The following is a 23,250-nucleotide window of genomic DNA, read 5'->3' as shown; positions in this document are numbered from 1 at the left end:
GTTCGTAGTGCGTTGTCGCCTATGGTTCCCAATACCCGAAATTCTCGTCCGAGTGTTGGACCGTTTCGAAGTTGCGATAAGCCAGTTGACTCCCCTTGCCATTCAGCATCTTATTGGGATCCTGATCCTAAGCTACGAGCATGGCCTTTCCCTTTCCGTCGATCATTATGAAGCGCTTTTGAGGCTTCAACTTGTCACAGATACGGATAAGCATAGGTTGGTCCCTCGGAAATTTATGTCAGTGGTTAAGAAGTTCATTTCGAACTTCAACTCGTGGAAGAAGTTCTTTTTCTTTGTTCGTATAGACGCTGCGTCCGTCGAAGAGAGTTGCATTCCACTGTTCCGGAGGTTGCCGAATGATCGTCCCTTCATCAACCCTCTTGCTCCGTTCCCTGAGGACATCATTGCGGTGAGGGATCTTCTCAGGAACGGTCCCTTCTTCTGGACTTTTTTTACGCCGAAGAGGGTTCGGAAGGCACTGAGATTCTGCAACCCGGTCCTGCTTTGGCTGCGGACACGGGAAGCGACTCCGAATCTGACGACCAGAATCCCGTCGAAGCTCCAACAGCTGTGCCGGAGTCGAGCTCTCGGAAGGGAAAAGATGTCGATCTTGGCGACATAGAATTTTGATGGATGACTCTATGCTTCCAGGATGGGATCCGAACCTTGCTTACGGCGATGGGAGTGGTTCGATCGAGGTCCCTATTCCGGATTTCGATGATTTCTTTGCTGATCTGCCACCGGGTTTCGATGCTCCTCCTCCTACGAAAGAATCGGCGAGGCCGAGAGTCGTTGCGGAAGGATCTCACATCATCAATGGGGTTAATATTTTGAGAATTTTTTGGTGATTCTCCTATGTTTATATATATTTATAACATGTCAATCGATTTTGTAGGGCCTGAGCTTGCTGGGCCCGGCCATTGAGGCGGGCCATAGAGAAGCCATGGTCTACCGCTTCAAAGCGGAGAAAGCAGAGCGGGATCTCGCTCGCGTGCAAGGCGAGATGTTGGAGCGAGAGGCGCAACTTACTCGTGATCATGCGCGGGCCATCCGCAAAGCGGAAAGGAAAGGCAAGAGGGAAATCGTCGAGGTGATGAAGACTCGTGCCTCTCAATTCCAGGTTGAGTATAGGAACCTCAAGAATGCCTTTACCTTGGTGGGTGACTTTTGTGAGTGCCGCGGTTCGGTCGGAGGACGCGAGCCGATGGCTATGCGTTTGAGGAGGAAATGAGCTTGATGAAGAGTGGGATGAATGAACGTGCCCACGCTGAGGCGCTTATCCCTCCGATCGACGAGCGGATTCAAGGGTTCTGGGATTCCATCCCGGTTTCCCCTGATACCGAGGAGGTTTCGACTGGGTTTCCCGATGATGGCGAGGAAGTGGATCGTCCCGCGGATGCGTTCGGTGCTTCGTTGTCCGGGGACTTTGACTTTGGATTATGAGAGGTGGAATAGTTATCGAAAGAGAGATGCTCGTCTTTCTGTTTCATGTTTATGGCCGATTGTGGCCGAGAGATTTGTACGGGCCTGTTTTGGCCGTTTTTATCGTTTATCGGGATTGGCCGTTGGTGGCTTTGAATCCCTTACCGCTTTACGCGGTTATTTATATGATGAATGTTTTGTTTTCGAGTTTTCCTGAGTAGGTTTGAAGTAAATATGAGTTGTCGTCTCATATTTAATTTCGATGAGACGTTCAATCTGTTGGTTCGTTCGTGATTTTCGTAAAAATTATTTATCTTTACGATTTTCGAGAACATTGAGATACGAACGGAGAGACATGGTTTAGGATCTCGTATCTTTTAGATATCATGCCTTGAGATGTTTGAGACCAGAGCGTTGGGTTTAGGGCAAGACCTAGGTTTACTTTCGGTTAAGGTTTATGCGGTGACTAGCCGGCTATCGTTTTTCCTGTTGCGATTTCTTCCTAATTCGCACCGATTTAAAGTCCGCGATATGTTCTCGGCTTATATGACTTGTATGGTACGAATCGAGCATCTTCTCAGAATTAACTGGAAGTGCTAAACCAAAATTTTGGGTTTTTGTAGTAGCGCGCTTTTGTCCTTGTGTTGGACGCTTTTAAAGATCAAAAGAGTGATCGAATTGCGTTTGTTTAAGACGGCTGGCGTGTTCGTCGGGGCCAATCGACGAACGGGGTGTAAGGTTTTGGTGGTCGCGTTCGGGTAATTTGTTCGTATTATCTTCGAATTTTAACTTTGCGACGTCTCGCAGTCGTTTCGAGGATTATACGTGTATCTTTGTGCGTTTGAAGGATGATGATTTTTTTACGATTTTTGGGCCGGATGAGGCTGCAGACAAGAGTCTTAATGTTTCCAGGCGTGTCCTAAAAATTTTTTGTGTTTAACTGAAGCGTAAACGTTTTCCGATAAAAAGGACAACGTATATTGTAGTAAAAGTTTTTTAAGTTTCTTAAAAACTCGATTACAATAATGGCGATTTTTTAAGTGGGAGTATACGAGTATACGCACCCACTCCCCCCCTTTTTAGAGAGGGGGATAGCTGAACTCGTCCTTTGACGAGCTGTCTACGTACCCCTTTCGAGGATCAAGCCATCTCGTAGTTCTGTTTCATGCCGCGAGTGTTCTTACTCGGCGGTAGATGTCGCGATGTCCGCCTTGACCTTGTCGATCGTGGCTGGGTCAACGCTATTTTCCGGATGTTCCGGTTGAGTTGTAGCGTGGGCTTCAGACTTGTGTCGAGCTTCGACGTCCGATGCGTTTGCGTTGGTAGACGTTTTTAATTCGTTTTTTCCCGGGGTGCTTTTGGCCGAAGATTGGTCTATCTTCGTGCGCTTGCCGTTTACAGCTGCAGAAGTCGTGATTTGCCTTAACTTGTGCTCTGCGAGGAAGCATAGCCGCGACTGTTTTTGGCACCCCCAGATGGCCGCGACTCCGCTTGGGGTTGGGAATTTGAGACCCAGGTGGAAGGTTGACGGAACTGCCTGCATGGCGTTGAGCCATGGGGTTCCCATGATCACGTTGTAGATAGCGGGATGATCGACCACCGCGAACTCGACGATTTTCGTGATCTCCTTGGCCATGACTGGCAATTGGATCGATCCAAGAGTCATCGATACTTCGCCTGAAAAACCCGTGAGTGGTTTTGGCGTCGGAATTACTTCTCCGAGTTCGATGCTCATCCGTTTGAGAGTGTCGCGGAAGATTACGTTGACCGTGCTTCCCGTGTCGACGAATACCCTTCCGACTTCTAAGTCTCGTATAACGAGATCTATGACGAGCGGGTCACAGTGAGGTTGATCGATGCCGCCGGCCTCTTCCTTTGTGAAGGTGATCGAGCAATTTTGGCCATCTCGGGGAAGAGACCATGTAGACCAATTTGCGCTCGACTCCGCCTTCCGTTGGTAAGCCTTGATGGCGGACACAGTGTCGCCGCAGTATTGTGATCCTCCGATGATCATATTAACTCTGCGGCGATTGTTATCGTTCCCTTTGTCATCTGGCCTCCTGCCGCGTTTATCCCCAGGCTGTTTTTGTTTTGGGGATTTTTCAGCGGACGGATTTCTGTCCGTCTTTGGAGGGCGATCAGAATCGAGGATCAGATCCTTGACGCTAGTTACTTCCGAGAACTCTCCAGCGGGTAGCTTCACGGCCAGTCTTGCTCCCAAGACTTTGCAGTTGGTTGTGGAATGTCCTCGGGATTGGTGGAACTCGCAGAAGGTGTTTTCGTCATACCCTTGATTGCGAGTCCATGTGTTGCCCGTGGTCCGACCCTGATCCGAGTTGATCGCATAGTTATGCGCCCCCTGGAGATCTTCCCCCTCGTGATGGACGTACTTGCCGTTACGAGAGTTCTTCTTTTTCCCTTTCGGGTCCACGTCTTTCGAGGATGGTCTTACCGCCTTATGTTTTTGCGATAAGACTTTAGTTTCCTCCTCTACTCTGATGTAGTCCGTTGCTTTGTGGAGGGCGTCCTGGATCGTTCGTGGTTTGTCGAGAGTTATCCACTTTCTGAATTTCGACTTGTACCAGAGCGTCTTTCTCAGCGCGTCGATGGCCACTTTGTCGCTTATCCCACTGACCCTTGACATTATCAGCTTGAACCGACTGATAAACTCGCGGAGGGGTTCGTCTTCCCTCTGGGAGAGACTCCAGAGGTCAACATCGGAGGTTTCTCTGTCTATGAATACAAAGTATTGCTTGAGAAATTCCGATGCGAGCTGTCGAAAACTCCCGATGGTGTTACGACGAAGGCGTGCGAACCATTCAAGTGCTGCTCCTTCCAGGTTTTCAACGAACAGGCGGCAGTAGCCGGCATCCTTTTCGCCGTCCTTCAGTCTAGCTCTTCCCATCGCGATGTGGAAAGCCTGAAGGTGCGCTTTTGGATCGGTCGTACCATCGTACTTCGGTACTTTGATTTTTCCCGAATCGGACACCCTCATGTCCGAAAAGCGATTGGTAAAAGGGGTCTTCCGAGCTCCTTCCAACAGTCGATCGATTTCGGGGGCAGCACTAGTAGCATGATGGATTTGAGACTTTACGGCCCTCACTTCTGCCGCAGTCTTGGTGATGTAGTCGCGAAGATCGCGGATATCCGATGTCTCGTCAGTAGATATCCGAACCTGTCGGCGTTTACTGCGAGTGAGCTCGGTTTGTCTTTTAGCCAGCTCCTCTTGTTCGTTCCAATAGGCGATTTCTTCATCTTCCGTCATTGGTTTTTCGAACGGGGAGCCTTCCCGAGCAGATCGGCTTCTGGTCCTTCTAGGATGTTTGTCTACGTCCTCGTCGGTGTCGTTGGAAACATCGCTAGGATCCAGGTCAATGTGTTCGGCTTCGTTATCCTCCGAGCCCTTTGCAGGGGACGGAAGACTTTCAGGGTTCCCCTTTTCGATGGGAGATTTCTCGCTAGGGTTTTGACCAGAAGGTCGTTCCCGCGCGACTCCTGATCTGTCGAGTGGGGTAGCGAAGTCGAGCCTTTTCCCGCGGATTTTGGTTGTTCCGCGGGGCGGATGGCTTGGGTCCTTGCCGTTAAGGTTTCAACCTGTTGGGTCAAGGTATTCACGAGTTTATCCTGTTCTTCCGACCTTTTCTCATAGGTGGCGAACATCTTTTTAAACTTCTCGAGCGTCACGGCGTTGGCTTGTGCGTTGGCCGCGGATACGTCCGCTACTGTAGTGTGGAGATCGGTGCCGCTGCCTCTGCCTCCGTTAAGAGGAGTTTGCACGTTATCCGCGTCGTTAGTTGACATGTCTGATCGAGAGTGATGTGGCTTTTGCGGGTTAGATTGATCCGTACCCCCCCCCCTCCTTCTAGCGCCAAACTGTGGGAACCGAAATTCGCAATGTCGATTTCCGTTTAAATAAGGAAACTAGGAAAACCTTAATTTCCCAGAGGACCCGGATATCTGCTAATTGCCACACGTCAAGCAATCAGAACACAAGAATAACAACGATAAGAATAAGAAATCGAAAAAGAGAGCAAAGTATATCTTATTCCGAATCTGCGTATGAGCGTTTACAACAAGGTATAAGCCTGGGATCGAGAGCTGTCGGCGAGATTCCTAGTTCTAGCAACCCTAAGACGGCTAAACCTAATTGAGTCGCAGCTCGAAATAACAAAAACGGAAAATTGCCGAAATTGCTCTAAGTGCTAAATTTGCTCTGAAAAGTCCTCTGCCATGCTCCTCGCCTAGGACTCCTTATATACTAGCTCCAAGGTTGGTTTACACTTTTACTCTTCTGCCCTTAAGCCGTCATAGCATAAAAATGGAGATATTCCATTTTTCCCGATCTTTCAATTATCTTCAAAACTTCCGTATTTATCCGCGGAAACTTGACAGTTATCCTTCCTTGTGGACCAAGTGTAAACCGTGCTGCGGTTTACGGGCTTTTGGTTAAGAAATCGTAGGATGGACCTCGAGTCGTGTTTTAGATCCCTTTGGGCCGTCTTCCGACTCGACACGTTTACTACGAATTCTTTTTGATAAAGAACGAACTTTCCGCGGTTTCTAATCCGCGAAGTTTGATCGATGAATTTGAATAGCGGAAAACATGGACTGATCTTGCTACGGTCTTCGGCAGATAGCATTCGAAGGTTTGATGAGAATGAATGGATTGATGTCGTATCGATGTTCGGAAGGGTTCAATCGCTACACAGCGACTGACCTTCGGCTCGAGCCCGGTTGCTACGTAGCGACCGAGCGGGACGAACGCTCGGTCGCTACGTAGCGACCGTGCGGGACGAACGCTCGGTCGCTACGTGGCGACCGAGCGGGACGAGCGCTTGGTCGCTACGTAGCGACGGAGCTTTGGCTCGAGCTCGGTCGCTATGTAGCGACAGAGCGGGACGATCGCTCTGTCGCTACGTAGCGACCGAGCTTGGCCGAGCTCGGTCACTATGTAGCGACCGAGCGGGATGATCGCTCGGTCGCTACGTAGCGACCGAGCGGGATGATCGCTCGGTCGCTACGTAGCGACCGAGCGGGATGATCGCTCGGTCGCTACGTAGCGACCGAGCGGGATGATCGCTCGGTCGCTACGTAGCGACCGAGCGGGACGATCGCTCGGTCGCTACGTAGTGACCGAGCGGGACGATCGCTCGGTCGCTACGTAGCGACCGAGCTTGGCCGAGCTCGATCGCTACGTAGCGACCATGCGGGACGAGCGCTCGATCGCTACGTAGCGACCGAGCTTTGGCTCGAGCTCAGTCGCTATGTAGCGACCGAGCTGGACGAGCGCTCGGTGGCTACGTAGCGACCGAGCTTTGACTTTAGCTCGGTGGCTTCGTAGCGACCGAGCTTTGGCTCGGACTTGGTTGCTACGCAGCGACCGGACAGCGTGTATGCGTGGTAATTACGCAACGGTCTAGCTTTGTTAGTTTGGTTTCAATCTTCAAGGATACTTCTTCGTAAAAACTTCGTGTTTGGTTAAAAGTTACATCTTCCTTTTTACTATCTCTTTCGGAAATAAAATCTCCGAGGATTTTTGGGTGCTAATTCCGTCGTAACCATTTTTTGACCCCAACAGCTAACACATGTGCGGTCGGGAGAGCTTCCTTTAACTTCTTGAAAGCCTTCTCGGTTTCTTCCACCCATAAGAAAGGAACTCCTTTACCGGTAAGTTTAGTTAAAGGCTTTGCAATAGAGAAAAAGTCCTTAACAAACTTCCGATATTAACCTGCCAGTCCAAGAAAACTCCTTACTTCCGTCACAGTGGTAGGCCGAGGCCATTCCCGTACGGCTTGGACTTTTTCTGGATCAGCAGCCACGCCCTCTCATGATACTATGTGACCATGAAATCTTATGTCTCTCTTCCAAAACGAGCACTTGCTAAACTTGGCAAATAGCTTCTGATTTCGTAACCTCTCCTTAACCAGTCTCAGATGCTCACTATGCTCCTCCTTACTTCTCGAGTACACCAGGATGTCATCAATGAAAATGATCACGAACTTGTTGAGGTAGTCGTGAAACACATCATTCATCAAACGCATGAAAGCCGCAGGTGCGTTTGTGAGACCAAAGGGCATAACTACAAACTCGTACTGCCCATACCTCGTCCGAAACGCCGTCTTCATGATGTCTGACTTTGCAATAGGAATTTGGTGATACCCTGATGCCAAATCAATCTTCGAAAATCAACTAGCTCCCTTTAGTTGGTCTAACAACTCGTCTATCCTCAGAAGAGGATACTTATCTTTTATCGTGATGTTGTTGATACCACGATAACCGATACACAACCTCATGCTTCTGTCCTTCTTCTTCACAAATAGCACAGGGGCTCCCCAAGGTGAAGAGCTCGATCGGATGAATCCCTTTTCCAAAAGATCCTCCAATTGCTTCTTTAGCTCAGCCAACTCCGCAGGTGCCATCCGATATTGTGCCTTAGCTATAGGTTTTGCTTCAGGCTCCAAAGTAGTGGTAAAGGGATTACTCCGAGGTGGAGGTAATTCCTTTAGTGGTGCAAAGATATCTTCAAACTCTTGGACCACTTCTATGTCTTCGACCTTAATTTCATCATTAGTGGCTCCTCCACTAACCGATAAAGTTACCAAATACACTTCCCCATCTTGAAACAAATCTTGTACTCTCATTGCTGCTACCAAAGACACGGTCATACTAGGACTGATTCCATAGTATACCATCTCTGGTCTCTTACCTCTTCCAAACAACAACCTTCCCTTTCCACAATCGATCTGAGCTCCGTAGCTCGATAACCAATCCATTCCAAGGATTACTTCGTACCCTTTCAAAGGCACGACTAACAGATCTGCCACAAATTCTTTCTCTTGAATGACCAATGGAACATTCTTGATACACTGATCTGCTTGAAGGGTTCGGTCTGCGGGGGTCAAGACGGCCACGTTTCTCCTGTCAACCACAAAACAATCCCAAAACCGGGCAGCTACTTCAGGGGTCACAAAACTATGTGTTGCCCCCGAGTCGAACAATACATGTGTGGGTTTACCAGCAACATGTATGGTTCCTGCCACAGTAACTCAATCAACAATATCTCAATCACAAAAACTAATCAAAATTCACGCAACCATCAATCATCATCCAAAATTTCTAAACGCGCAACCTAGCGATCAAGCAATCGATACCTAACCAGCATACTAACTAGATTCCAGCAACTAAATTTCATTCAATAAAAAGAGGAGGTTAAGCACCCAATACCTGTGATGGGACCACATGACGGTCCTGCATTGTCTGTGTTTTCTACACCTAAGGCATAAACCCTACCTCCTAGGTTTTGCTTCTTTGGTGCTGGCTCAATTGCTGGACGGCTAGGAGGAGCTCGGATCGCGAGAGGAGTCGAAGGGATTGGCTTGTTTGGACATGACGATGCATAATGGCCCTTCCTTCCACAGATGAATCAAGTAACATCTTCCATCCTCAGCGATGAATAACCCTGCTGGTCACTCGGTTGGTTATTCTGCTAATTTTTGGGACAAAACCTCGAAATATATCCCGGCTGATTACATGTGTAACATACCCCAGTGTTACCACGATTGTTGGCTTGGCCTCCAAATCCTCACCCTTTGCCTTTGTGAGATCTTGGACCCTTCTTGAAATTTGGCCTTTCTCCTTGGCTAAATTTGGTGTGTCCACCAGAATGTGATATAGTCTTCCTTTCAGCCTCCAATACAGTCTCAACATTAACAGCTTTTTCCACCAACTCCGATAAGCTGCTAAAGTTGCTTCCAGCTAAACGACTTCCAAGCTCCGGCTTCAATCCGCACATAAAGTTACGGATCATAGTTTCTTCATCTTTGCACCCATCAAGGACATGTCGTCTCATACCTTGTGAACTCCGACTCATAACTCCTTACCACCCTATCTCCTTGAGCAAGGTTCATAAACTGACGCTCCAATCGATGCTTCGCTTCTGGAGGAAAGTGCTTCCTCTCAAACTCTCCCTTGAACGATTCCCATGATGTGATGGTATATCCACACTGCCTCTCTATGCTGTCCCACCAGCCCGTTGCGTCTTCTTCCAGATAGTACACAGCGATCTTCTTCTGATACTCCTTCGGACACTCCATGGCTTAAAAATTCTTCTCCATCATAGTAATCCACTTGTCGGCTTCAATAGGATTGGATCCTCCTTTGAACTTATAGGATCCAATGTTCTTCATGGTAGATAATAGCTTGGACACTTCAGGGGGTTGAGTACGCCTGCCTTGGTTACCAAGTGCCTCGGTCATCACGTCATGTAAAAGCTTCAGGGTGTTTTCCGCTCCTTGATCTTGTGGTCCTTCAGTGGCACGGTTCTGATCTGGCCTTCGGTTTGATCGCGCGGATTGATCATGTTGATGTCTTCGGTCCCAATTACGACTTGGGGCAATACTCGGCAAACTGTCTTCCCTCACTCTAGTCCTGTTACCATACACAGGAAAAGATCTTGTTCTCTGCAGAGCGGTCCTATCGTGTCCAAACATCTCACTAATGCCATTTCCATCATCCTGATCTGATCTGTAACCAAATCCTCCGCCTGTCCAATCCATACCCTCTCCCCATATCCGACCTCGTCCATCATCACCTATCCCGCGATTAGCTATCTGCACACAATCAAAAGGGTAAGTCCTATTCCTATTAAACCTATTACGGGAAGCAGCTGGTTTCCTAAACATCTTTTTACGACTCCTTTGACTCGATAAAATCGTTTAAAAGCACTTGTATCACGCATGGACGAAACCATGCTCTGATACCACCTCTGTAACACCCCTGAACCGTTTTAGGCATCGGTCGAACCACCGGCCAACAATCAAACAAGAACATGACCGACGGCCAGACCGTCTACCGAGGTTCGGGAGCGCTACATGACGGGTTAACGGGCAATTCAGCCAAAGTCACAAAAAGTGCAATTTGTAACTAGGCCAGTCCGCCCACTAACACGTCCCATCAGACCAAAGCCTAAGGCTTCTCAACCCATACCCATATCTGACGTTGTGTTAGCTCGGACAAGCTAATATCAGAAACAACAAGGCATTTGCACAAAACATTCGCTTTATTTATCTTATATAATATCTGGTTTACAACACACAAAATATTATACAAGTAGTGGCATGCTAAGCGAGAAATAGTACATACTTATAGTCTGAAAGCGTCTTAAGCAAAAAGATGCAAATCTACACCAGCCAGCATAGCCTCCCGCGACCTCTACAAGCTCGCTACTGGTCACCTGAAACAACAACGAGTGAGGAGTGAGTAATCTAGCATTACTCAGTGAGTTAGAATCCCCTACTAACAAATACAACCCCTCGCTATCCCACCCCAAACAAACTAAAGCGAGAGGTTCACCTAATAACACAATTCAATAACATAAGCAATATCAGAAATACGCAGCGGTAAACGATAGCAAGATAACTAGCATTATGCTAATTACTAGTTTATCATCAAACTCAAACTCGACTTAAACCAGGGTTCAACAACCCGAAACACGGTATAATATATATAACAAAATCGGGCCCTGGTGACTTTAGGTTCCTCCTTCACTATCGGAAATATCCTATCTTCCTACCACAAAGGCCAGAACAAGGAACTTTCAACCGACCGCGGCCCACAGTCCTTCGGGTCACCGCGCGACAGCCCACAGTCCTTCGGGTGACTGCCACATTACACCGTCGTGTAATCACTCAGCCATAGGCCATAACCCCGTTTATCTGAGTCTTCCCGATCCAGCGAATAAGGGGTTTCCTTGAACCCGCCGGGTACGAGGTCTGAAGGAACACTAACTCACCCCAATATGCCTGGCATTGTGGGTTACGCAAATGCTATCGGCCAAAACATGATTAACACTAAACCCGGTAAAAATAACACAAGGTTCCTAGCATTAATCACACAATCAACACATTCCACCTCAAACATGCCTAGCATTGTGGGTTACACAAATGCTACTTGGCCAATATATGATTAATACTAAACCCGGTAAAAATAACCCAAGATTCCTAGTATTAATCGCAAATTAACACAATCAATCATATTCCAGAATCTAGCATAGAGACTAATTCCAGAATACATAACTATCCACAACTTAGCGATATCATCTAAGCATTCCACATTTGCTAACTAACCAATCAACCTAACCATTAGCATGCTACTATGGTTCTCAAGCAATAACAAGCATGCCATCAACTCAATCAACATAACCTCAATTATTAACTAGTCAAACCGTTACTCAGTTAGACCCGGCCTCCTGCCATGATCCAACTTCCAAGTAACGGGATCCTGCATGAAAATAACTCAGCAATCAATTGATTATAACTCACTGTTTTTGGTTGACCGTGGCCTTGACCCCAAAACCGACTTCTCCGATCCGAACCCTTTCTCGACCTTCTCGAGTACACCCACGTCCAGACTGATCTTGAACTGGTCTACACTATATAAGATCTCCCTTCACTTGAACAGTACCTTCTCCAGGTGCTGACTCAAAATTGGCAGAGTAACTATTCTCGAAAACTCCCTAAACCGCTCGAAAATTATCGAAACTCGATCTTTCTTTCTTTGCTTTCTTTCTCACGTTTTGAACTGACTTTCAAGTGTTCCGAATGTGTTCAAATGAGAGGGGTTCGTGGGCTATTTATAGGAAACAGCAACCAATCAGGAACAAGCCGTGTGGCAGCCCGTGTGTCGCTTCGCATGGCTCCCGACGCATGCGCGGCGGCACCTCGTGCTCCACATGGCTTGCTGCGTGTCTCAGTCTCATGCAGGATGACACCACGCCCTCTACCTGTCTGGATGAATGGCCTGGCTCCATGCAAGGAGACACCACGTCCTCCACATGTCTGGCCGCATGGCCTGGTCGCATGCATCGCAACACCTCGTGCTTGGCCGATCCACCTCGTGCTCCACTTCTCTACTTGCATGTACAGGTTTCATGTACTGCAGCACCTCATGCTTCCCTTACAAAACACACTGCCAGGATCTTGCCACCAGGTCCTGAACACACACACATCAAGACACCTAGAGTTTCTCGATCCATTCGACCGATTTCGGCTTTTCCGGTGAATTTTCGTCCCGCGATCAATCCCAAATATTTTTCTATGCCAGTTCTGATGCTCTGAATATTTTTAATAAACTCCAATTGGACTCTGATCTTAAGGGAAAATATTTCCCGAGCTTCCGGCTTCTTCGAAAAATTCCATAATACTGAAATTTAGGGTTTTTCGCCCAATGTCCGGTCTTCCTGTTGTGCTTCCAAAAGTGTCATGCTTCAAACGTCCTTTCGATCAATCTACTACATTGTCTAACCATTGTCTAGTGGCATACTTGCCTCATGGTTCAGACAAGATCAATCTGATCGTCCGTGACTCGACCACCCAAAAGATACTCGACCATTCTTTTTTTTTTATGGGTTTCTACATTGTGGCTTCGAATCCCAGCCGCTTTGCGACTTTTTTAATAAATTGTGTTTTGCGTTTTAAGAACATGTTTGTATTCGTTCGATTGTAGAGGGAAGAGTATGAGTTGTCATCTCATATCTAACTCTTTGTAGATCGTTATATTCACTGTTCGTTTTAGATGAGACTGTACGAAAATTTTGCTTTTCGGAACTTCATGAACATTGGAATACAAGCGAAGAGACATATTTTGGGATCTCGTATCTTTTGATATCATGCCTAGAGATGTTAGAGACCAGTGTGCTGGGTTTAGGGCAAGACCTAGGCTTACTTCTGGTTTTAGGGGGTGCGATGACTTATTCGGCTTACGTATCCCGTTACAGTTTCAACCTGATTCCATACCGATTTAAAGTCCGCGATAGGTTCTCGGCTTATACGACTTGTATGGTTGGAACCGAGCATCTCTCCAAGGACTATTTCTAAGTCTCCTGGAAGTACTGACCAAAATTTTGGATTTCTTTTATAGCGCTATTACCCTTGTGTCGGGTGTATGAGAGCTATCACTACGAGATGGCTAAGTCTGTTTAGGACTGTTAAGAGTTTGTTGTGATCAGCAACAAATTTATTTTTAGATATTACCGTTTTTGAATCTTCGCGATGGATACGTGTTTTAAGAGGGTGTTAGTGCGTATGATTGTTTGGTCCTTCAAGATGGTGTTTTTATCGAGGAAGGTATTTTTGTCGAAAAATGTTTCTTCAAGCGTCTACGACGTCTCGCAATGCTGAAGATTGGTTTCTCTTTCGTATGCCGCGTTTCGTGCTCGAAATGGTCGCGGGCTTGAAGATGTTATGAGGTATTGCAAGGGTTTATTCTTGACCCTGCGTTTGAGAAACATTTGGGTTTGTCTACGGATGTTCGCAGCCAAAATTGTTATTTCTGTTTGGATTTGATTTGCGGTCGAGGAGTTAGGACCAAGGGGTCGCGTAAATTTGTCCCCGGAAAGAGGCATCCTCCTATACTGTGTTTTGTGAGGAATTGGCCTTCCGAGATTTCTTTCGTGTATATTCGAGGATGTTTCGTATAGCTATTGGAGCCCTGTTACGAGTTTTTCTTACATGCCGCATTTTACGAGTAAAACACAGCAGGCTTAAAGTGAATCGTAGTATATGGAACTTGGTCAATTTTTGACAAGTTCAACCTTTCCGTTAATCGTTTGGTTGTTAGGACTGAATTTTGTTATGACGAATTTACCGTATGATTCCCGTTTCTGGGTCATACGATAATTGTTTGTGTAATCGTTACTTGGCATTTCAAGACAAATTCCGGATTACCATTTAGCCGTCATGTTATTGGAGCGGTGGTCGCTCAATTGTTTTGGCTTTGCATGAAGGCTGTGCTCAGCTTTATAGCCAAGGACGTTGTTGGTAAAGGAACAAACCATGGCACTTTTGTGTTAACACCAAAGCCGTGTTAGTTTACGATTTTTCCTTAAAGGGATGCCGAAATCTGGTTCGGGCTTTACGGGAAGGTGTAGTTAGCCAAGGGCCAAAGGCGTTTGTCGAGATTGATAGGCCAAGTAAGCCGGAGCTTTCATGTTTTAAGATGGCCCATGGGTATAGAAAACGATCTTTGCTTTAGGTTTCAGTTATACGACGAATATTTCGTATAATGTTTCCTTTAGTCGTATGAAAATTGTTTCCTTTTCATCTGAGGGAGACGAAGCCTAAGAGTCTCGACCCAGAACCCGTGCAGAGTCAGTTTCGAGGTTATTTCCTGCTCGAATATATCCGAGGGAAGTGAAACGTAGAAGTCAGCGCTCTACGATGATAGTAAATCAGATATGTCAAAGCAGCGATGTTTCCGCAGATTTTACGGGACGCGTTTCTGGTTTGATTACGATCTTTGGTGAGATTTTCTTGGAATCACTCATGGAGTTTTACCAAAGGTTATTTTGTTATGATCTAGTTGTGAGAAACTTTTTCGATGCTTTTTCCGTGACTTACCAGGTTCAACGGAAACTGAAAGCAATGCTGGTGGTTGAAGATTTTCTCGTACAATTTTTGACTTTTATACGAAACTCATTTTATTTAAGTCGAAAGGGTCTTCCAGACTTTGGCTAGTCGTCGAGTTTTAGTTCGATATTGGTACAGGTTTTCAAAACGCATGATCGCGATAAGAGGTGTTGTATAGTCCTCGAGATTATGTTCGTGATGTTTAGATATATTGTTGGCGTTTAGACAAATCTTAGATTGTCGTTTTCCTATTGGGACGATTTTATTGAGGCATCTGATTGCCTAAGTGTTTTCTGCCTATTGCTGCGAGAATTTACTTTGTCAAAAGCATTTTTTTTATGCCGAGGCAAAACGGTTTTTGAAGTAAGGGAGTATGCGAGTATAGTATACGTACCTACTCCCTCCCTTTTTTTTTTGAGGAATAGAATGACCGACAATCCGGGTCGGTTTGAAGACGACACTAGGATTGCGACTTGGAGGTTTTCAGGTTGGTAACTTGGAATATGTCGGTTTTTAAGAAAGTTGCTAGGAACGAATCGATTTCAAGACGATGTGCGTGTCTCTAGTTCTTTCTTTTTTTTTTCTTTTTTTTTTGGGAAGCAAGCTAAGTATGCGTGGCAATTGTTTCTCGTTTTTGCGAGAGTTTAGATCGGTTAGCAAGATCTGCCAGAGCAATTATAGAGCAATAGGAAAAATTGCCTATGACTTAGTTCACTAGACTATCCACCTAAGTTTTAAGTTCCTTAAAATTCTATGGCTGTCTCAAAAGCGTTTTATTGCTTAGTACCTTCCTACGAAAATTCCAAGTTTGATCTTGAAACAAGTCGGACATACCTTAGTGTTCTGGGAGATGCAGTTTTGTCTCTTCGCAGTTTTGTTTGCTTATTTCCCCTTCCTCTTCTCGTGTATGTTCGCCATTTTCGATATTGGTGTTTATCCTTTGAAACTTGACATTTATCTTCCGAACTTGACTGTTATCTTCTCCTTAGATACGATGTCAATTTTTATAAAAAGATCAATGTAATCGTATAGTTGAGGCGGCTAAGGTGTTAAGTTAACCGTTGTCATTTTATACGATTAATTTGAATTCATGCGAGAAAACAAGTCTTTGCGGTTTTTTATTGTAAAGTTTCAATGGTAACTCCAATCGAGACGACACAAGAGACGTTTCGATCGAGATTCGAAAAAGAACGCAAAGGTGGAGGTAAGGGCGAGTAGGAGCAAGCCAAAGAGTTTAGACGAGTTTTACTTGTTTTCGTCGTAAAATCTCAACGGAAACTCTGATTGAGACGAAACCAAAAGCGTTTCGATCGGGATTCAAAAGAGAACGCAAAGGAGGATCTCTTTAAGGCCTGAGAGGTCGCTACGTAGCGAGTTGGAGGTCTGACAGGTCGCTATGTAGTGAGTAGGAGCAAGCCAAGAAGTTTAGACGAGTCCAACTTGTTTTCGTCATAAAATCTTAACGGAAATTCCAATTGAGACGAACCGAAAAGTGTTTCGATCGGGATTCAAAAGAGAACGCAAAGGAGGATCTTTTTGAGGCCTGACAGGTCGATACGTAGCGAGTTGGAGGTCTGACAGGTCGCTATGAGTGAGTAGGAGCAAGCCAAGAAGTTTAGATGAGTCTAACTTGTTTTCGTCGTAAAATCTCAACGGAAATTCCAATTGAGACGAAACGAAACCGTTTCGATCGGGATTCAAAAGAGAACGGAAAGGAGGATCTTTTTGAGGCCTGACAGCTCGCTACGTAGCGAGTTGGAGCAAGCCAAGAAGTTTAGACGAGTCTAACTTGTTTTCGTCGTAAATTCTCAACGGAAATTCCAATTGAGACGAAACCAAAAGCGTTTCGATGAGGATTCAAAAGAAAGCGCAAAGGAGGACCTTCTTGAGGCCTGACAGGTCGCTATGTAGCGACCTGGTTTGGGCACTGGCTGGTCTAACTCGAGTTTTGATGATACGTTGATGCGGTCATTTCATAAATGCTGCCAATTTTTCTACGAAAGTCTCATCATAAAATATTGACTCTTTTCTCTTTGCAAATGATGTTCCGTAAAACATTTTCGAGTTTAATTTTACGAAAGCTGTGTCAAAAAATGTTCCTGAGTTTAATTTTACGAATGATGTTTCGTAAATTGTTACCGAGTCCGGATTGATGAAAGCAGTCTCGTAAAATGTTGCAAGTTTAATTTTAGGAAAGTTATTCCGCAAAACTATTATGAGTTCAATTTTACGAAAGCTGTTTCGTAAACATGTTTTTGAGTTCGGATTGACGAAAGCTGTTTCGTAAAATGTTGTCAAGCTTAATTTTAAGAAAGTTATTCTGCAAAACTAAAATGAGTTTAATTTTACGAAAGCTCTTTCGTAAACATGTTTTCGAGTTCGGCTGTGGAAGAGCCCTTTTTCGAAAAATTAATGTTTTGCGGCTCTTCTGCAACTTTAGTTTCTGGGTTCAAGTACCATAAACTTTGGCTGTGACGAGCTTAATTTATTGCGACTCAACTTAATCAGAAATTTTCTCGTTTTCCCCAGGATTGATCCGAGGAAGTTCTGAGTAATTTTTCTGTAATATGCTCGAATCCGACAATTTATGTTACCATGGAAGCGACTCTTAAGTATTTTATGAAACCTTAGGTTTCTGAAAACGTTTTAGCAGTATGGGAAACGATCTCCCGTTTTGCTTGGTTTCGTCTCCGTCAACCGTTTTTAGGTTTCGAATTATTTTTAAAAAATCAACTTTGTTTCTCCGAAAGTTATCAAGAAGAAGTACAGCCATGGGGGTTGCGTACCCGATTTAATATTCCTCTTCTTTCTGCGAGGAATCTAAGGTTTTTCCGCGAGTAACCTAGGGTTTGGTCAAACCCGAACACGCTGAGATTTTTCCAACTCGGTAATAAGAAGAACTTTACGGGGTTGGATAGATTTTATTGTTGCCCTTTGTGTTTAGAGGGAGAAATCACGAGCTCGTTTTAGTGCTCTTCCTGTGGCGGAAGGTCGCGACTAAGTTTTCGATTTTGTTGAACACTACGGCGTTTCCGTAAGCGTTTGCCATAGGAGCAGTCAGTGCTGCGAGTTTGTCTTTCATATATCCAGACATCGTTTCGATCAAGCGTTTTGTGGCCATGAGTAAGAGTAATCCATAATCCCCCCTCCTTCAAGCGCCAAACTGTGGGAACCGAAATTTGCACTGTCGATTTTTGTTTAAATTAGGAACGTTAGGAAAACCCTAATTTCCCAGAGGTCCCGGATATCTGCTAAACCACACGCCAAGCAATCGGAACACGAAATAAAGACGAGAAAAATAAGAAATCGAAAAGAGAGCAAAATAGATCTTATTCAGAATCCGCGTTTGAGCGTTACAACAAGGTAAGAGCCTAGGGTACGAGAGCTGTCGGCGAGATTCCTAGTTCTAAAACCCTAAGACTGCAAAACCTCATTGAGTTGCAGCTCGAATAACAGAAACGGAAAGTTGCCTAAAATGCTCTAAGTGCTAAATTTGTTGTGTCTCCGATCCCCTTTTGCCTCTCGCCTCTCGCCTAGGACTCCTTATATACTTGCTCCTAGGTCGGTTTGCGCCTTTCCCCTTCTGACCTTAAGCCATCATAGCTCAAAAATGGAGATATTCCAATTTTTCCGATCTTCGTGATTATCTTCGAAAACTTCACATTTATCTGCAGAAACTTGACATTTATCTTGCCTTACGAACCAAGTATAAACCGTCATAAGGCTTATGGGTTTTTGGTTAAGAAATCGTAAGTGGGCTTCGGTTGCGTTTTAGGCCTCTTTGGGCCGTTTTTGACTCGAAACGTTTATTACGGTTTCTTCGATAAAAACAAACTTCCCGCTGTTTTTATCATAAAGTCTGACTGATGACTTCGAGTGATAAGAAACAAAGAATAGTTTAGCCATGGCCAACAGGAGATAGCATTAAATAGTAGACGAGAATGCATGGATTCGTGTCGTATCGATGTTTTGGGAAATTTCGGTCGCTACGTAGCGACCGGGATTGGCTTGAGCTCGGTCGCTACGTAGCGACCATGCTTGGCTTGAGCTCGGTCGCTACGTAGCGACCGAGCCATGTCCGTGCTCGGTCGCTACGTAGCGACCGAGCTTGTCTTTAGCTCGGTCGCTATGTAGCGACCGAGCCGTGTGCGTTCTCGATCGCTATGCAGCGACCGAGCTTGGCTTGTGCGTGGTCCAATGGCCATACTTGAGATTGTCCGTGGCTGATTTGGATACGTGTCCGTTGCCTCCGGACAATCGGTATTTAGCAGTTCGATTGAGATTAGAACAAGATTTTACCGCAAGGTTTTTTTGTGAAAATTCTTTTTACGAAGAACAAGTTTTGTAAAAAATGTTCACGCTGATTTTTACGGAGATTTGGATGTTAACTTCGTCGTGACCGTTTTTGACCCCAACAATCTTCTGGGGATCCCATGTACCAGGTCATCAATCTTTGATTTGATGTAAGTGTCCGGCTTTGGCATGGTTTCTGGTGAATTTCTCTGCATATTCTGGTAGACAGATATGAGTGTCTCCATCCTTTGCAGCTCTTTCCATAATTTCCCTGATATCTTCCCTTGACACATGAATGATTCTGCCATCTACAGATCGTGCATTTCCATGCCCGTCTCTGTATATTTTGTATTCAACTCTTCGTTCCCATTGGAATCTTATGCTGCCGCTATGATCATAAGCTCTTTGTCCATAATCGTAAGGACCGTCGATCGATGGTTGATATGTCCTATCGATCGATGCTGGATCCTCTGTTTCGTCTTGCTGACTGAGAAGGTTTTTCTGATCCACTAGCCTCTGAAAGAATTTTTGTGACGTGTTTAGAGATGTCTATGACTCATCCATCCAGAGCACGTGCTTATCCTTCTGAATCTCTGAAATTACCAAACTCATCTGGTCTGAGATGACCATAGTCTGCATCATCTTCTGCTGTTTCCGTCGATCGATGTCTCTCCCCTGGTCTTATGGGAAGTGTTGAGAACTCTTGCATCTTCCATGGCAAGGCCACATTACTTAATGATCTCTTCTTCTCTGTAGTCCTCAGCGTACTCATCATGCTCCCTTTCAATGATCTTCCTTTTTGAAGGTGTAGCAGTCTGAATTTCGAAGCTAGGTTGGTAGTAATCATTCTCCCAACTTTTAATAGATCTTTCTGGGAAGTCGTCTATCTCATTCGCAGAGTCACTGTCGATCGGGGCTTCCAAAGCTTTGTCGATCATTGCTTCAGTCTTCTTATCGAGCGACGCTTCAGGTTGTGTTGATCGATGTTTCATTGTCCGATTCCACTTCAGCTTCTGGGTTGCAGTAACAAACTGCAATGAATCCTGGATCATCTCCAATCTACACGTATCTGATATCACTCAAATTACCCTAAAGAGTGAATTTACTCTGTCAAATAAGAAGTTCAATTGCAGTACTTAGGGATCAAATCCACAATAGGGAACCTAGTGAATCTAATATGATTTGTTAAGTAGGATGTTTTAGATTTAAAATGTAAATTTGCAGTTTTGCTGAGCAAGTAATTGCTCGATTGATTGGTTGAGGTTTGGTGCTTAAAAGGAAATAGCTAGACTTAGGGTTTTTATTCAGGAAATTTGGGATTATAATCCTACAGATGCCTAATGAGTTGCATTCATGGTAATGTAAAGCTCAACTACTAAATCAACGAGTCAATCAGCTCTCGCATGTCTGGACTTGTCTATTAACTAGATCTAATGACCCAAACGAATGTGTTCGATCAATATCAGTGTCGATCGATGATCCTATAGGGATATTGATATCTTGCATATTTACATTGTTTTAACCATCATTTCTTGTACATAATGATCATGTAGATTAGGAATTAGGCATCTTTAGGGTCCATTTTGCATACATGAGTCTTTATTTGGGGCTGGAGTGTGCTATGGAGTTCTTGGAGGTGTTTAGAGACATTTGTGGTGCATAAGGGTGAAAGATGAACACGGATGGAGACCTTAAATATATCTTTTGAAGCTCATATTTTGGGATGGAGTGGGAAATTGAGTTATCTTTCTAACGGAAGTGGTTTCAAGTCATTTGGAGCTGTATTGGTGGAGTTATGATCGTTTTACTAGAGGCATATCAACCCTGACGCGGGTTGGACCAACTCGGGTTCCCTTACCCGGGCGCGAGAAGAGGAAGCTGGACGAGAGGGCCGACGCGGGTAGATGGACACGGGTTAGCTTACCCGAGCGGCCTCACCAGAAGCTGGACGAGGAGCTGACGCGGGTTGGACGACGCGGGTTAGACGACAATGACATCTACCCGGGTCGCGTCTTTTCCTTGGTCAAAAATCAACATTTTTAAAGGGCTTTTTAGACTTTTATTGGAAACCATTAGGTTTTCCATGGATCATATAAATACTCTTGTAATCCCAAAGTTGGATCTTATCTTATTTTCTATCTAATCGTGATCATTATCTTTTGTGTTTCCTTGATTGCTTTGATCATTAATCATGTTTAGACTTAGATCAACTAATGATTTAGTGTCTACCATGATAATGAGTGAGTAGTCATCTTTGGATTCATGGGTTAGGATGATTAAGTGATGATCTAGAATGTTTAGAGTAGATTTATATATTTCCTTGCTTGATTGAGTGATCTTAATGCTAATCTAGAGTTGGCCATTTTAGATTAGAAATCTAGACATTTCATTGCCCGAGAGGTGCTCGATGAAATGTCTGAGCCAACTCAAATTGCTCTTTATTTTCCCTACCAAAGACATTTGATGTTAGGGGAGTTTTGATAGTTGAATGGTCTGTTCTTAATGATTGCTTGATTGACACAAACCAAAGACATTTGATGTTTGATCAATAAGAGTAAATGGGCATTTGTCTTGACAAAGAACTTGCTTAGGATTGTTATCTAGACTTAGGGAAATATGTTGATTGAAACCTTGCCATTTTAGATTGAATCTTATTCATTTGAAATCAAATTCCTATACCCATGATTCCTCCTTTATCCATTTGCTTGAAAGTTTGCTAGTTAAATGTGTTAGAGTCTTGTTAGTTTGATCTAATCACTTCACTACATTGAATGCACTTAGCTTAAGTATGAACATGTATTCTCATTTAATTGAAACACTTAGAAATGGATTGACATCTAAAATACTACATTGATTTGAACCTTGGACCCTTGAAAAGTCCATATCATATTTGGCGCCGTTGCCGGTTCTAAGTTGATTTTGACATTGAGATTTGGTCCTTGCTTGAGGCTTAGTCTTATTTTCTTGTATCTAGTTACTGGTTCCCTCTTCTAGCTCTTTTGAATGTCAGGTACATGAACTTGAGGAGTTGAAGACATTAGAGCTTTTGAAAGGGAGATTGCAAGGAAGAGAAGAGAAAAAGAAAGGCAAGCTCATTTCGACAGAGTTGAGCTTGAGATGGAGGGGAATTAGCGCCAAGCTAGAGTTATTGGCAGCTATGATCAGCCCAATATCCATGGGAGTAGGCTGGGTATCAAGGCACCAGCTGTGGAGAACAACAACTTTGAGATCAAATCCAGCTTGATCAACATGATAGAGAACAACAAGTATCATGGTCTTGCTTTGGAGGATCCACTTGATCACCTAGAGCAATTTGACAAGTACTGTGGCTTGTCAAAAACAAATGGTGTCTCTGAAGATGCCTTCAAGCTGAGATTGTGTCCATTTTCTTTGGGAGACAAAGCTCACACATGGGAGAAGAACCTTCCAAGTGACTCGATCACCACTTGGAATGAATGCAAGAAAGCCTTCCTCAACAAGTTCTTCTCTACCTCAAGGACTGCCAAGTTTAGGAATGAGATCTCTGGGTTTCAACAGAAGAATCTTGAAGGTTTTAATGAAGCATGGGAAAGGTTCAGAAGCTACTGGTCTCAATGCCCACATCATGGTTTCACCAAGGAGAGTCTGCTCAGTACCTTCCATAGAGGAGTTTTACTTCAGTTCAGAAGCCAGCTGGATACTGCTAGCAATGGGTTCTTCTTGGGGAGAACTAAAGAAGATGCTGAGAAACTTGTAGAGAACATGGCTCAGAGTGATTCAGTCTACAATGATGAGCATGATAGAAGCAACAGAGGCGGTGAAGGTGATGATCAGAACACAAGGAAAGAGTTCAAGGTTCTACAAGACAAGTTGGATAAGCATCTCTCAGATAGAGCTACACAAGAGAAGGTGAACTCTGTTGGTGAGCAGAAACAAGAGGGGATTGCTGTGGTTAATGAAGTTGATGGTCTAATGCTAATTCCCGTTGAATAGCTTCTCTCTTTGAAGTCAAAGCACTAATGCTAAGATCCATTGGGAAATATGTCATCACATCTCCCGTCAAGCCTCTCTTCTTTAGTTTCCAGAGCTCTATAGATCCATTCTACTAACTGATCTATCTCTTCCCTGATGTGTAAATCTGGTTGAGACTTAA

General features: G+C 44.7%; 1 non-coding gene across 1 annotated transcript; it reads right to left on the bottom strand.

The window, feature by feature from the left end:
* Nucleotides 1-22,622: 22,622 nt before the first annotated feature.
* On the bottom strand, nucleotides 22,623-22,729 carry LOC125592073. The gene has a single exon (XR_007327923.1). It is a non-coding gene; the product is annotated as a small nucleolar RNA R71 (small nucleolar RNA).
* Between the last annotated feature and the right edge of the window lie 521 nt (nucleotides 22,730-23,250).

The sequence above is a fragment of the Brassica napus genome, chromosome C8 (genome assembly GCF_020379485.1).
Source record: "Brassica napus cultivar Da-Ae chromosome C8, Da-Ae, whole genome shotgun sequence".
NCBI classification, from domain to species: Eukaryota; Viridiplantae; Streptophyta; class Magnoliopsida; order Brassicales; family Brassicaceae; genus Brassica; species Brassica napus.
The sequence above is the reverse complement of the archived record's forward strand: the minus strand, read 5'-3'. Positions and strand labels throughout refer to the sequence as shown.